We start from the raw sequence: 15377 nt of genomic DNA on the forward strand, positions 1-15377 counted from the left end.
CTCATACCCTCGTAATTCCCTTTATTTAAGTTCTGGACCTTAGTCTCTGATTCAATTTCCTCACTCTCCATCTCGACTGAGAGCTCGATCATATTATGATCGCTCTGACCCAAGGGGCCTCGTACAAGAAGATTGCTGATAAGTCCCTTCTCATTGCACAATACCCAGTCTAAAATGGCCTGATCTCGAGTCGGCTCCTCGACATATTGGTCCAGATAACCGTCCCGAAAACATTCCAGGAATTCCTCCTCCTCAGAATTTTTACTAATTTGGGTAGTCCAATCAATATGTAAATTAAAGTCACCCATGATGACAGCTGTGCTCTTATCGCACGCTTCTCTAATTTCCCTTTTTATGCCTTCCCTCACCTCCATATTACTATTTGGAGGCCTATATATCACACCCACTAACGTTTTCCTTCCCTTGCTATTTCTCATTTCTACCCATACAGATTCCGTTTCATCCGAGTTAATATCCTTCCTTTCCATTGCATTAATCCCCTCCTTTACCAGCAATGCTACCCCACCTCCCCTACCTTTTTGCCGATCCTTCCTAAATATTGTATATCCCTGGATGTTAAGTTCCCAGTCTTGCCCACCCTGCAGCCACGTTTCTGTAATCCCAATCAAATCATACTTGTTTACCTCTATTTCCACAACTAATTCATCCACCTTGTTCCTAATGCTTCTAGCATTAAGATACAAAGCCTTCAGGCTTGCTTTTTTCACACTCTCATTATGAATTAGTTTGGCCCTTTGTGTTTCTCTCCTTTGCTTATTGCTTCTCACCTTTCTACCATCTATTTCTGACTTCATATGACTTCCCTCTTTTCCACTACCTAGGTTCCCATCCCCCTGCCAAATTAGTTTAAATCCTCCCGAACCGCCCTAGAAAATATTACCCCGAGGACATCGGCTCCCTCACAGTTCAGGTGTAGACCGTCCCCTTGGTACAGGTCACTCCTCCCCAAGAACTGGTTCCAATGCCTCAAGAATTTAAATCCCTCTCCCTTGCACCACTGCTCAAGCCACGTATTTAGCTTATCTATCTTACTCTCTCTAAACTTATTAGCTCGTGGCACTGGTAGCAATCCAGAGATTACTACCTTTGAGGTCCTACTTTTCAATTTAGCTCCTAACTCCCTAAATTCAGCTTGTAGGACCTCCTCCCTCTTTTTACCTACATCGTTGGTACCTACATGTACCACGACAACTGGCTGATCCCCCTCCCCCTTCAGAATGCTCTGCACCCGCTCCGAGACATCCTTGACCCTTGCACCAGGGAGGCAACATAGGGAGGGTTGTAGGGGGCTGGAGGAGGTTACAGAGATAGGGAGGGTTGTAGGGGCTGGAGGAGGTTACAGAGATGGGGAGGGTTGTAGGGGGCAGGAGGAGGTTACGGAGATAGGGAGGGTTGATGGGGCTGAAGGAGGTTACAGAGATAGGGAGGGATGTAGGGGGCAGGAGGAGGTTACAGAGCTAGGGAGGGTTGTAGGGGCTGGAGGAGGTTACAGAGATAGGGAGGGTTGTAGGGGCTGGAGGAGGTTACAGAGATAGGGAGAGTTGTAGGGTCTGGAGGAGGTTACAGAGATAGGAAGGGTTGTCGGGGGCTGGAGGAGGTTACAGAGATCGGGAGGATTGTAGGGGCTGGAGGAGGTTACGGAGATAGGGAGGGTTGTAGGGGGCTGGAGGAGGTTAAAGAGATAGGGAGGGTTGTAGGGGGCTGGAGGAGGTTACAGAGATAGGGAGGGTTGTAGGGGCTGGAGGAGGTTACAGAGATGGGGAGGGTTGTAGGGGGCTGGAGGAGGTTACAGAGATAGGGAGGGTTGTAGGGGCTGGAGGAGGTTATAGAGATAGGGAGGGTTGTAGGGGCTGGAGGAGGTTACAGTGATAGGGAGGGTTGCAGGGGCTGGAGGAGGTTACAGAGATAGGGAGGGTTGTAGGGGGCTGGAGGAGGTTACAGAGATGGGGAGGGTTGTATGGGCTGGAGGAAGTTACAGAGATGAGGAGGGTTGTAGGGGCTGGAGGAGGTTACAGAGATAGGGAGGATTGTAGGGGCTGGAGGAGGTTACGGAGATAGGGGGGGTTGTAGGGGGCAGGAGGAGGTTACAGAGATAAAGAGGGTTGGTGGGGCTGAAGGAGGTTACAGAGATAGGGAGGGTTGTAGGGGCTGGAGGAGGTTACAGAGATGGGGAGGGTTGTAGGGGGCAGGAGGAGGTTACAGAGCTAGGGAGGGTTGTAGTGGCTGGAGGAGGTTACAGAGATGGGGAGGGTTGTAGGGGGCAGGAGGAGGTTACAGAGATAGGGAGGGTTGTAGGGGGCAGGAGGAGGTTACAGAGCTAGGGAGGGTTGTAGTGGCTGGAGGAGGTTACAGAGATAGGGAGGGTTGTAGGGGCTGGAGGAGGTTACAGAGATAGGGAGAGTTGTAGGGTCTGGAGGAGGTTACAGAGATAGGAAGGGTTGTCGGGGGCTGGAGGAGGTTACGGAGATAGGGAGGGTTGTAGGGGGCTGGAGGAGGTTAAAGAGATAGGGAGGGTTGTAGGGGGCTGGAGGAGGTTACAGAGATAGGGAGGGTTGTAGGGGCTGGAGGAGGTTACAGAGATAGGGGGGGTTGTAGGGGGCAGGAGGAGGTTACAGAGATAAAGAGGGTTGATGGGGCTGAAGGAGGTTACAGAGATAGGGAGGGTTGATGGGGCTGAAGGAGGTTACAGAGATAGGGAGGGTTGTAGGGGGCAGGAGGAGGTTACAGAGCAAGGGAGGGTTGCAGGGGCTGGAGGAGGTTACAGAGATAGGGAGGGTTGTAGGGGCTGGAGGACGTTACAGAGATAGGGAGAGTTGTAGGGTCTGGAGGAGGTTACAGAGATAGGAAGGGTTGTCGGGGGCTGGAGGAGGTTACAGAGATAGGGAGGATTGTAGGGGCTGGAGGAGGTTACGGAGATAGGGAGGGTTGTAGGGGGCTGGAGGAGGTTAAAGAGATAGGGAGGGTTGTAGGGGGCTGGAGGAGGTTACAGAGATAGGGAGGGTTATAGGGGCTGGAGGAGGTTACAGAGATAGGGAGGGTTGTAGGGGGCTGGAGGAGGTTACAGAGATAGGGAGGGTTGTAGGGGCTGGAGGAAGTTATAGAGATAGGGAGGGTTGTAGGGACTGGAGGAGGTTACAGTGATAGGGAGGGTTGTAGGGGCTGGAGGAGGTTACAGAGATAGGGAGGGTTGTAGGGGGCTGGAGGAGGTTACAGAGATGGGGAGTGTTGTATGGGCTGGAGGAGGTTACAGAGATGAGGAGGGTTGTAGTGGCTGGAGGAGGTTACAGAGATAGGGAGGGTGGTAGGGGGCTGGAGGAGGTTACAGAGATAGGGAGAGTTGTAGGGTCTGGAGGAGGTTACAGAGATAGGAAGGGTTGTCGGGGGCTGGGGGAGGTTACAGAGATAGGGAGGATTGTAGGGGCTGGAGGAGGTTACGGAGATAGGGAGGGTTGTAGGGGGCTGGAGGAGGTTACAGAGATAGGGAGGGTTGTAGGGGGCTGGAGGAGGTTACAGAGATAGGGAGGGTTGTAGGGGCTGGAGGAGGTTACAGAGATAGGGAGGGTTGTCGGGGGCTGGAGAAGGTTACAGAGATAGGGAGGGTTGTAGGGGCTGGAGGAGGTTATAGAGATAGGGAGGGTTGTAGGGACTGGAGGAGGTTACAGTGATAGGGAGGGTTGTAGGGGCTGGAGGAGGTTACAGTGATAGGGAGGGTTGTAGGGGCTGGAGGAGGTTACAGAGATGGGGAGGGTTGTAGGGGCTGGAGGAGGTTACAGAGATAGGGAGGGTGGTAGGGGGCTGGAGGAGGTTACAGAGATAGGGAGGGTGGTAGGGGTCTGGAGGAGGTTACAGAGATAGGGAGGGTTGTAGGGGGCTGGAGGAGGTTACAGAGATAGGGAGGGTTGTAGGGACTGGAGGAGGTTACGGAGATAGGGAGGGTTGTAGGGGGCAGGAGGAGGTTACAGAGCTAGGGAGGGTTGTAGTGGCTGGAGGAGGTTACAGAGATAGGGAGGGTTGTAGGGGCTGGAGGAGGTTACAGAGATAGGGAGGATTGTAGGGGCTGGAGGAGGTTACGGAGATAGGGAGGGTTGTAGGGGGCTGGAGGAGGTTAAAGAGATAGGGAGGGTTGTAGGGGGCAGGAGGAGGTTACAGAGATAGGGAGGGTTGTAGGGGCTGGAGGAGGTTACAGAGATAGGGAGGGTTGTAGGGGGCTGGAGGAGGTTACAGAGATAGGGAGGCTTGTAGGGGCTGGAGGAGGTTATAGAGATAGGGAGGGTTGTAGGGACTGGAGGAGGTTACAGTGATAGGGAGGGTTGTAGGGGCTGGAGGAGGTTACAGAGATAGGGAGGGTTGTAGGGGGCTGGAGGAGGTTACAGAGATGGGGAGGGTTGTATGGGCTGGAGGAGGTAACAGAGATGAGGAGGGTTGTTGGGGCTGGAGGAGGTTACAGAGATAGGGAGGGTGGTAGGGGGCTGGAGGAGGTTACAGAGATAGGGAGAGTTGTAGGGTCTGGAGGAGGTTACAGAGATAGGAAGGGTTGTCGGGGGCTGGAGGAGGTTACAGAGATAGGGAGGATTGTCGGGGCTGGAGGAGGTTACGGAGACAGGGAGGGTTGTAGGGGGCTGGAGGAGGTTACAGAGATAGGAAGGGTTGTCGGGGGCTGGAGGAGGTTACAGAGATCGGGAGGATTGTAGGGGCTGGAGGAGGTTACGGAGATAGGGAGGGTTGTAGGGGGCTGGAGGAGGTTAAAGAGATAGGGAGGGTTGTAGGGGGCTGGAGGAGGTTACAGAGATAGGGAGGGTTGTAGGGGCTGGAGGAGGTTACAGAGATGGGGAGGGTTGTAGGGGGCTGGAGGAGGTTACAGAGATAGGGAGGGTTGTAGGGGCTGGAGGAGGTTATAGAGATAGGGAGGGTTGTAGGGGCTGGAGGAGGTTACAGTGATAGGGAGGGTTGCAGGGGCTGGAGGAGGTTACAGAGATAGGGAGGGTTGTAGGGGGCTGGAGGAGGTTACAGAGATGGGGAGGGTTGTATGGGCTGGAGGAAGTTACAGAGATGAGGAGGGTTGTAGGGGCTGGAGGAGGTTACAGAGATAGGGAGGATTGTAGGGGCTGGAGGAGGTTACGGAGATAGGGGGGGTTGTAGGGGGCAGGAGGAGGTTACAGAGATAAAGAGGGTTGGTGGGGCTGAAGGAGGTTACAGAGATAGGGAGGGTTGTAGGGGCTGGAGGAGGTTACAGAGATGGGGAGGGTTGTAGGGGGCAGGAGGAGGTTACAGAGCTAGGGAGGGTTGTAGTGGCTGGAGGAGGTTACAGAGATGGGGAGGGTTGTAGGGGGCAGGAGGAGGTTACAGAGATAGGGAGGGTTGTAGGGGGCAGGAGGAGGTTACAGAGCTAGGGAGGGTTGTAGTGGCTGGAGGAGGTTACAGAGATAGGGAGGGTTGTAGGGGCTGGAGGAGGTTACAGAGATAGGGAGAGTTGTAGGGTCTGGAGGAGGTTACAGAGATAGGAAGGGTTGTCGGGGGCTGGAGGAGGTTACGGAGATAGGGAGGGTTGTAGGGGGCTGGAGGAGGTTAAAGAGATAGGGAGGGTTGTAGGGGGCTGGAGGAGGTTACAGAGATAGGGAGGGTTGTAGGGGCTGGAGGAGGTTACAGAGATAGGGGGGGTTGTAGGGGGCAGGAGGAGGTTACAGAGATAAAGAGGGTTGATGGGGCTGAAGGAGGTTACAGAGATAGGGAGGGTTGATGGGGCTGAAGGAGGTTACAGAGATAGGGAGGGTTGTAGGGGGCAGGAGGAGGTTACAGAGCAAGGGAGGGTTGCAGGGGCTGGAGGAGGTTACAGAGATAGGGAGGGTTGTAGGGGCTGGAGGACGTTACAGAGATAGGGAGAGTTGTAGGGTCTGGAGGAGGTTACAGAGATAGGAAGGGTTGTCGGGGGCTGGAGGAGGTTACAGAGATAGGGAGGATTGTAGGGGCTGGAGGAGGTTACGGAGATAGGGAGGGTTGTAGGGGGCTGGAGGAGGTTAAAGAGATAGGGAGGGTTGTAGGGGGCTGGAGGAGGTTACAGAGATAGGGAGGGTTATAGGGGCTGGAGGAGGTTACAGAGATAGGGAGGGTTGTAGGGGGCTGGAGGAGGTTACAGAGATAGGGAGGGTTGTAGGGGCTGGAGGAAGTTATAGAGATAGGGAGGGTTGTAGGGACTGGAGGAGGTTACAGTGATAGGGAGGGTTGTAGGGGCTGGAGGAGGTTACAGAGATAGGGAGGGTTGTAGGGGGCTGGAGGAGGTTACAGAGATGGGGAGTGTTGTATGGGCTGGAGGAGGTTACAGAGATGAGGAGGGTTGTAGTGGCTGGAGGAGGTTACAGAGATAGGGAGGGTGGTAGGGGGCTGGAGGAGGTTACAGAGATAGGGAGAGTTGTAGGGTCTGGAGGAGGTTACAGAGATAGGAAGGGTTGTCGGGGGCTGGGGGAGGTTACAGAGATAGGGAGGATTGTAGGGGCTGGAGGAGGTTACGGAGATAGGGAGGGTTGTAGGGGGCTGGAGGAGGTTACAGAGATAGGGAGGGTTGTAGGGGGCTGGAGGAGGTTACAGAGATAGGGAGGGTTGTAGGGGCTGGAGGAGGTTACAGAGATAGGGAGGGTTGTCGGGGGCTGGAGAAGGTTACAGAGATAGGGAGGGTTGTAGGGGCTGGAGGAGGTTATAGAGATAGGGAGGGTTGTAGGGACTGGAGGAGGTTACAGTGATAGGGAGGGTTGTAGGGGCTGGAGGAGGTTACAGTGATAGGGAGGGTTGTAGGGGCTGGAGGAGGTTACAGAGATGGGGAGGGTTGTAGGGGCTGGAGGAGGTTACAGAGATAGGGAGGGTGGTAGGGGGCTGGAGGAGGTTACAGAGATAGGGAGGGTGGTAGGGGTCTGGAGGAGGTTACAGAGATAGGGAGGGTTGTAGGGGGCTGGAGGAGGTTACAGAGATAGGGAGGGTTGTAGGGACTGGAGGAGGTTACGGAGATAGGGAGGGTTGTAGGGGGCAGGAGGAGGTTACAGAGCTAGGGAGGGTTGTAGTGGCTGGAGGAGGTTACAGAGATAGGGAGGGTTGTAGGGGCTGGAGGAGGTTACAGAGATAGGGAGGATTGTAGGGGCTGGAGGAGGTTACGGAGATAGGGAGGGTTGTAGGGGGCTGGAGGAGGTTAAAGAGATAGGGAGGGTTGTAGGGGGCAGGAGGAGGTTACAGAGATAGGGAGGGTTGTAGGGGCTGGAGGAGGTTACAGAGATAGGGAGGGTTGTAGGGGGCTGGAGGAGGTTACAGAGATAGGGAGGCTTGTAGGGGCTGGAGGAGGTTATAGAGATAGGGAGGGTTGTAGGGACTGGAGGAGGTTACAGTGATAGGGAGGGTTGTAGGGGCTGGAGGAGGTTACAGAGATAGGGAGGGTTGTAGGGGGCTGGAGGAGGTTACAGAGATGGGGAGGGTTGTATGGGCTGGAGGAGGTAACAGAGATGAGGAGGGTTGTTGGGGCTGGAGGAGGTTACAGAGATAGGGAGGGTGGTAGGGGGCTGGAGGAGGTTACAGAGATAGGGAGAGTTGTAGGGTCTGGAGGAGGTTACAGAGATAGGAAGGGTTGTCGGGGGCTGGAGGAGGTTACAGAGATAGGGAGGATTGTCGGGGCTGGAGGAGGTTACGGAGACAGGGAGGGTTGTAGGGGGCTGGAGGAGGTTACAGAGATAGGGAGGGTTGTAGGGGCTGGAGGAGGTTACAGAGATAGGGAGGGTTGTAGGGGGCTGGAGGAGGTTACAGAGATGGGGAGGGTTGTATGGGCTGGAGGAGGTTACAGAGATGAGGAGGGTTGTAGGGGCTGGAGGAGGTTACAAAGATAGGGAGGATTGTAGGGGCTGGAGGAGGTTATGGAGATAGGGGGGGTTGTCGGGGGCAGGAGGAGGTTACAGAGATAAAGAGGGTTGGTGGGGCTGAAGGAGGTTACAGAGATAGGGAGGGTTGTAGGGGCTGGAGGAGGTTACAGAGATGGGGAGGGTTGTAGGGGGCAGGAGGGGGTTACGGAGATATGGAGGGTTGATGGGGCTGAAGGAGGTTACAGAGATAGGGAGGGTTGTAGGGGGCAGGAGGAGGTTACAGAGCTAGGGAGGGTTGTAGTGGCTGGAGGAGGTTACAGAGATAGGGAGGGTTGTAGGGGCTGGAGGAGGTTACAGAGATAGGGAGAGTTGTAGGGTCTGGAGGAGGTTACAGAGATAGGAAGGGTTGTCGGGGGCTGGAGGAGGTTACAGAGATAGGGAGGATTGTAGGGGTTGGAGGAGGTTACGGAGATAGGGAGGGTTGTAGGGGGCTGGAGGAGGTTAAAGAGATAGGGAGGGTTGTAGGGGGCTGGAGGAGGTTACAGAGATCGGGAGGGTTGTCGGGGCTGGAGGAGGTTACAGAGATAGGGAGGGTTGTAGGGGGCTGGAGGAGGTTACAGAGATAAAGAGGGTTGATGGGGCTGAAGGGGGTTACAGAGATAGGGAGGGTTGTAGGGGCTGGAGGAGGTTACAGAGATGGGGAGGGTTGTAGGGGGCAGGAGGAGGTTACAGAGATAGGGAGGGTTGTAGGGGCTGGAGGAGGTTACAGAGATAGGGAGGGTTGTATTGGGCTGGAGGAGGTTACAGAGATAGGGAGGGTTGTAGGGGCTGGAGGAGGTTACAGAGATAGGGAGGGTTGTAGGGGCTGGAGGAGGTTACAGAGATAGGGAGGGTTGTAGGGGCTGGAGGAGGTTACAGAGATAGGGAGGGTTGTAGGGGGCAGGAGGGGGTTACAGAGATAGGGAGGGTTGTCGGGGGCAGGAGGGGGTTACAGAGATAGGGAGGGTTGTAGGGACTGGAGGAGGTTACAGAGATAGGGAGTGTTGTAGGGGGCTGGAGGGGGTTACAGAGATAGGGAGGGTTGTAGGGGGCAGGAGGGGGTTACAGAGATAGGGAGGGTTGTAGGGACTGGAGGAGGTTACAGTGATAGGGAGGGTTGTAGGGGCTGGAGGAGGGTTAGGGTTAGGGTTAGGGTTAGGGTTAGGGTTAGGGTTAGAGATAGGGAGGGGCTCATTGGGACAGTGATCGGAAGCAGGAACCCCTGGCTGATTCTCCACCCCCAACACCCCCCAACCCCGACCCCCCCCCCTCCCTTACACCAGCTGACACAACCTCCAGCACCTTAGGACGCCTCTGATAGTCCCCATTCTTAGAGGCGGGAGGACTCTCCTGTTTGATATGTGACGGGCTCAGAATCCTGACGTCAGTCCCAAGCTCGGTAAACCTGATTGGCAGCCTGACACTCAAACTCAGAGCTGTCTGGGAACGGATTCCAAGTGACAGGGGTTAGTCATTGACTCTGACATTCCCACGCCCGCCAGTCACGCGAAGGACAACGCATCCTAATTCTCTTCTCCCTCAGTGTGTGTGACACTTCATATCAACATTTCCTTCACTCTCCCTGGCTCTCTCTGTCTGACTGTCTGTCTCTCTCTCTGTCCCTCTCTCTCTCTCTGTCTATCAGTCTGTCTCTCTCTCTCCGCCTCTCTGTCACTTTCTCGCCCTCACTGCCTCGAACTCTCTTTCTGTGTGGGGTATATCAGAGTGTTACAGTGAGGGGTGTGGGGTATATCAGTGTTACAGTGACGGGTGTGGGGTATATCAGTGTTACAGTGAGGGGTGTGGGGTATATCAGAGTGTTACAGTGAGGGGTGTGGGGTATATCAGAGTGTTACAGTGAGGGGTGTGGGGTATATCAGTGTTACAGTGAGGAGTGTGGGGTATATCAGTGTTACAGTGACGGGTGTGGGGTATATCAGTGTTACAGTGAGGGGTGTGGGGTATATCAGAGTGTTACAGTGAGGGGTGTGGGGTATATCAGAGTGTTACAGTGAGGGGTGTGGGGTATATCAGTGTTACAGTGAGGGGTGTGGGGTATATCAGAGTGTTACAGTGAGGGGTGTGGGGTATATCAGAGTGTTACAGTGAGGGGTGTGGGGTATATCAGTGTTACAGTGAGGGGTGTGGGGTATATCAGAGTGTTACACTGAGGGGTGTGGGGTATATCAGAGTGTTACAGTGAGGGGTGTGGGGTATATCAGAGTGTTACAGTGAGGGGTGTGGGTTATATCAGAGTGTTACACTGAGGGGTGTGGGGTATATCAGAGTGTTACAGTGAGGGGTGTGGGGTATATCAGTGTTACAGTGAGGGGTGTGGGGTGTATCAGTGTTACAGTGAGGGGTGTGGGGTATATCAGTGTTACAGTGAGGGGTGTGGGGTATATCAGAGTGTTACAGTGAGGGGTGTGGGGTATATCAGTGTGTTACAGTGAGGGGTGTGGGGTATATCAGAGTGTTACAGTGAGGGGTGTGGGGTATATCAGTGTGTTACAGTGAGGGGTGTGGGGTATATCAGTGTTACAGTGAGGGGTGTTGGGTATATCAGTGTTACAGTGAGGGGTGTGGGGTATATCAGAGTGTTACAGTGAGGGGTGTGGGGTATATCAGTGTTACAGTGAGGGGTGTGGGGTATATCAGAGTGTTACAGTGAGGGGTGTGGGGTATATCAGTGTTACAGTGAGGGGTGTGGGGTATATCAGAGTGTTACAGTGAGGGGTGTGGGGTATATCAGTGTGTTACAGTGAGGGGTGTGGGGTATATCAGTGTTACAGTGAGGGGTGTGGGGTATATCAGTGTTACAGTGAGGGGTGTGGGGTATATCAGTGTTACAGTGAGGGGTGTGGGGTATATCAGAGTGTTACAGTGAGGGGTGTGGGGTATTTCAGTGTTACAGTGAGGGGTGTGGGGTATATCAGGAGTGTTACAGTGAGGGGTGTGGAGTATATCAGAGTGTTACAGTGAGGGGTGTGGGTATATCAGAGTGTTACAGTGAGGGGTGTGGGGTATATCAGAGTGTTACAGTGAGGGGTGTGGGGTATATGAGTGTTATAGTGAGGGGTGTGGGGTATATCAGAGTGTTACAGTGAGGGGTGTGGGGTATATCAGAGTGTTACAATGAGGGGTGTGGGGTATATCAGATTGTTACAGTGAGGGGTGTGGGGTATATCAGTGCTCCAGTGAGTGGTGTGGGGTATATCAGATTGTTACAGTGAGGGGTGTGGGTATAACAGTGTTTTACAGTGAGGGGTGTGGGGTATATCAGATTGTTACAGTGAGGGGTGTGGGGTATATCAGTGTTACAGTGAGTGGTGTGGGGTATATCAGTGTTACAGTGAGGGGTGTGGGGTATATCAGTGTTACAGTGAGGGGTGTGGGGTATATCAGTGTTACAGTGAGGGGTGTGGGGTATATCAGTGTTACAGTGAGGGGTGTGGGGTATATCAGAGTGTTACAGTGAGGGGTGTGGGGTATATCAGAGTGTTACAGTGAGGGGTGTGGGGTATATCAGAGTGTTACAGTGAGGGGTGTGGGGTATATCAGTGTTACAGTGAGGGATGTGGGGTATATCAGTGTTACAGTGAGGGGTGTGGGGTATATCAGTGTTACAGTGAGGGGGTGTGGGTATATCAGTGTTACAGTGAGGGGTGTGGGGTATATCAGAGTGTTACAGTGAGGGGTGTGGGGTATATCAGTGTTACAGTGAGGGTTGTGGGGTATATCAGAGTGTTACAGTGAGGGGTGTGGGGTATATCAGTGTTACAGTGAGGTGTGTGGGGTATATCAGAGCGTTACAGTGAGGGGTGTGGGGTGTATCAGAGTGTTACAGTGAGGGGTGTGGGGTATATCAGTGTTACAGTGAGGGGTGTGGGGGTATATCAGTGTTACATTGAGGGGTGTGGGGTGTATCAGAGTGTTACAGTGAGGGGTGTGGGGTATATCAGTGTTACAGTGAGGGGTGTGGGGTATATCACTGTTACAGTGAGGGGTGTGGGGTATATCATTGTGTTACAGTGAGGGGTGTGGGGTATATCAGTGTTACAGTAAGGGGTGTGGGGTATATCAGAGTGTTACAGTGAGGGGTGTGGGGTATATCAGAGTGTTACAGTGAGGGGTGTGGGGTATATCAGAGCGTTACAGTGAGGGGTGTGGGGTATATCAGATTGTTACAGTGAGGTGTGTGGGGTATATCAGAGTGTTACAGTGAGGGGTGTGGGGTATATCATAGTTACAGTGACTGGTGTGGGGTATATCAGAGTGTTACAATGAGGGGTGTGGGGTATATCAGTGACTGTTACAGTGAGGGGTGTGGGGTATATCAGAGCGTTACAGTGAGGGGTGTGGGGTATATCAGAGTGTTACAGTGAGGGGTGTGGGGTATATCAGAGTGTTACAATGAGGGGTGTGGGGTATATCAGAGTGTTACAATGAGGGGTGTGGGGTATAACAGTGTTTTACAGTGAGGGGTGTGGGGTATATCAGAGTGTTACAGTGAGGGGTGTGGGGTATATCAGAGTGTTACAGTGAGGGGTGTGGGGTATATCAGAGTGTTACAATGAGGGGTGTGGGGTATAACAGTGTTTTACAGTGAGGGGTGTGTGGGTATATCAGAGTGTTACAGTGAGGGGTGTGGGGTATATCAGTGTTACAGTGAGGGGTGTGGGGTTTATCAGAGTTACAGTGAGGGGTGTGGGGTATATCAGTGTTACAGTGAGGGGTGTGGGGTATATCAGAGTGTTACAGTGAGGGGTGTGGGGTATATCAGTGTGTTACAGTGAGGGGTGTGGGGTATATCAGAGTGTTACAGTGAGGGGTGTGGGGTATATCAGAGTGTTACAGTGAGGGGTGTGGGGTATATCAGTGTTACAGTGAGGGGTGTGGGGTATATCAGTGTGTTACAGTGAGGGGTGTGGGGTATATCAGTGTGTTACAGTGAGGGGTGTGGGGTATATCAGTGTGTTACAGTGAGGGGTGTGGGGTATATCAGTGTTTTACAGTGAGGGGTGTGGGGGTATATCAGAGTGTTACAGTGAGGGGTGTGGGGTATATCAGTGTTACAGTGAGGGGGTGTGGGGTTTATCAGAGTTACAGTGAGGGGTGTGGGGTATATCAGAGTGTTACAGTGAGGGGTGTGGGGTATATCAGAGTGTTGCAGTGAGGGGTGTGGGGTATATCAGTGTTACAGTGAGGGGTGTGGGGTATATCAGAGTGTTACAGTGAGGGGTGTGGGGTATATCAGTGTTACAGTGAGGGGTGTGGGGTTTATCAGAGTTACAGTGAGGGGTGTGGGGTATATCAGAGTGTTACAGTGAGGGGTGTGGGGTATATCAGAGTGTTACAGTGAGGGGTGTGGGTATATCAGAGTGTTACAGTGAGGGGTGTGGGGTATATCAGAGTGTTACAGTGAGGGGTGTGGGGTATATCAGTGTTACAGTGAGGGGTGTGGGGTTTATCAGAGTTACAGTGAGGGGTGTGGGGTATATCAGTGTTACAGTGACTGGTGTGGGGTATATCAGTGTTACAGTGAGGGGTGTGGGGTTTATCAGAGTTACAGTGAGGGGTGTGGGGTATATCAGAGTGTTACAGTGAGGGGTGTGGGGTATATCAGAGTGTTGCAGTGAGGGGTGTGGGGTATATCAGTGTTACAGTGAGGGGTGTGGGGTATATCAGAGTGTTACAGTGAGGGGTGTGGGGTGTGTCAGGGTGTTACAGTGAGGGGTGTGGGGTATATCAGAGTGTTACAGCGAGGGGTGTGGGGTATATCAGTGCGTTACAGTGAGGGGTGTGGGTTATATCCGAGTGTTACAGTGAGGGGTGTGGGGTATATCAGAGTGTTACAGTGAGGGGTGTGACGTATATCAGAGTGTTACTGAGAGGGGTGTGAGGTATATCAAAGTGTTACAGTGAGGGTGTGCGGTATATCAGGGTGTTACAGTGAGGGGTGTGGGGTATATCAGAGTGTTACAGTGAAGGGTGTGGAGTATATCAGAGTGTTACAGTGAGGGGTGTCGGGTATATCAGTGTTACAGTGAGGGGTGTGGGATATATCAGTGTTACAGTGAGGGGTGTGGCGTATATCATAGTGTTACGGTGAGGTGTGTGGGGTATATCAGAGTGTTACAGTGAGGGGTGTGGGGTATATCAGTGTGTTACAGTGAGGGGTGTGGGGTATATCAGAGTGTTTCAGTCAGGGGTGTGGGGTATATCAAATGTGTTACAGTGAGTAGTGTAGGGTATATCAGAGTATTACAGTGAGGGGTGTGAGGTATATCAATGTGTTACAGTGAGAGGTGTGGGGTATATCAGAGTGTTAAAATGAGGGGTGTGGCGTATATCAGAGTGTTACAGTGAGGGGTATATCAGAGTGTTACAGTGAGGGGTGTGGGGTATATCAGAGAGTGTTACAGTGAGGGGTGTGGGGTATATCAGAGTGTTACAGTGAGGAGTGTGGGGTATATCAGAGTGTTACAGTGAGGGGTGTGGGCTATATCAGTGTTACAGTGAGGGGTGCGGGGTATATCGGAGTGTTACAATGAGGGGTGTGGGGTATATCAGAGTGTTACAGTGATGGGTATGGGGTATATCAGAGTGTTACAGTGAGGGGTGTGGCGTATATCAGAGTTTTACAGTGAGGGGTGTGGAGTATATCAGTGTTACAGTGAGGGGTGTATCAGAGCGTTACAGTGAGGGGTGTGGGGTATATCAGTGTTACAGTGAGAGGTGTGGGGTATATTAGAGTGTTACAGTGAGGGATGTGGGGTAAATCAGAGTGTTACAGTGAGGGTGTGTGGGTATTTCAGTGTGTTACAGTGAGGGTTATGAGGTATATCAAAGTGTTACAGTGAGGGGTGTGGGGTATATTAGTGTGTTACAGTGAGGGGTGTGGGGTATAACAGAGTGTTACAGTGTGGGGTATATCAGAGTGTTACAGTGAGGGGTGTGGCGTATATCAGAGTGTTACAGTGAGGGGTGTGGGATATATCAGAGTGTTACAGTGAGGGGTGTGGGGTATATCAGTGTGTTACAGTGTGGGGTGTATGAGAGTGTTACAGTAAGGGGTGTAGGGTATATCAGAGTGTTACAGTGAGGGGTGTGGGGTATATCAGAGTGTTACAGTGAGGGGTGTGGAGTATATCAGTGTTACAGTGAGGGGTGTGGGGTATATCAGAGCATTACAGTGAGGGGTGTGGGGTATATCAGAGTGTTACAGTGAGGGGTGTGGGGTATATCAGTGTGTTACAGTGAGGGATGTGGGGTATATCAGAGAGTGTTTACAGTGAGGGGTGTGGGGTATATCAGAGTGTTACAGTGAGGGGTGCGGGGTATATCAGTGTTACAGTGAGGGGTGTGGGGTATATCAGTGTTACAGTGAGGGGTGTGGGGTATATCAGTGTTACAGCGAGGGGTGTGGGCATATCAGAGTGTTACAGTGAGGGGTGTGGGGTATATCAGAGTGTTACAGTGAGG

The sequence above is a fragment of the Somniosus microcephalus genome, chromosome 33 (assembly GCF_052327205.1).
Source record: "Somniosus microcephalus isolate GS21.2 chromosome 33, FLI_Smic_1.0, whole genome shotgun sequence".
NCBI lineage: Eukaryota > Metazoa > Chordata > Chondrichthyes > Squaliformes > Somniosidae > Somniosus > Somniosus microcephalus.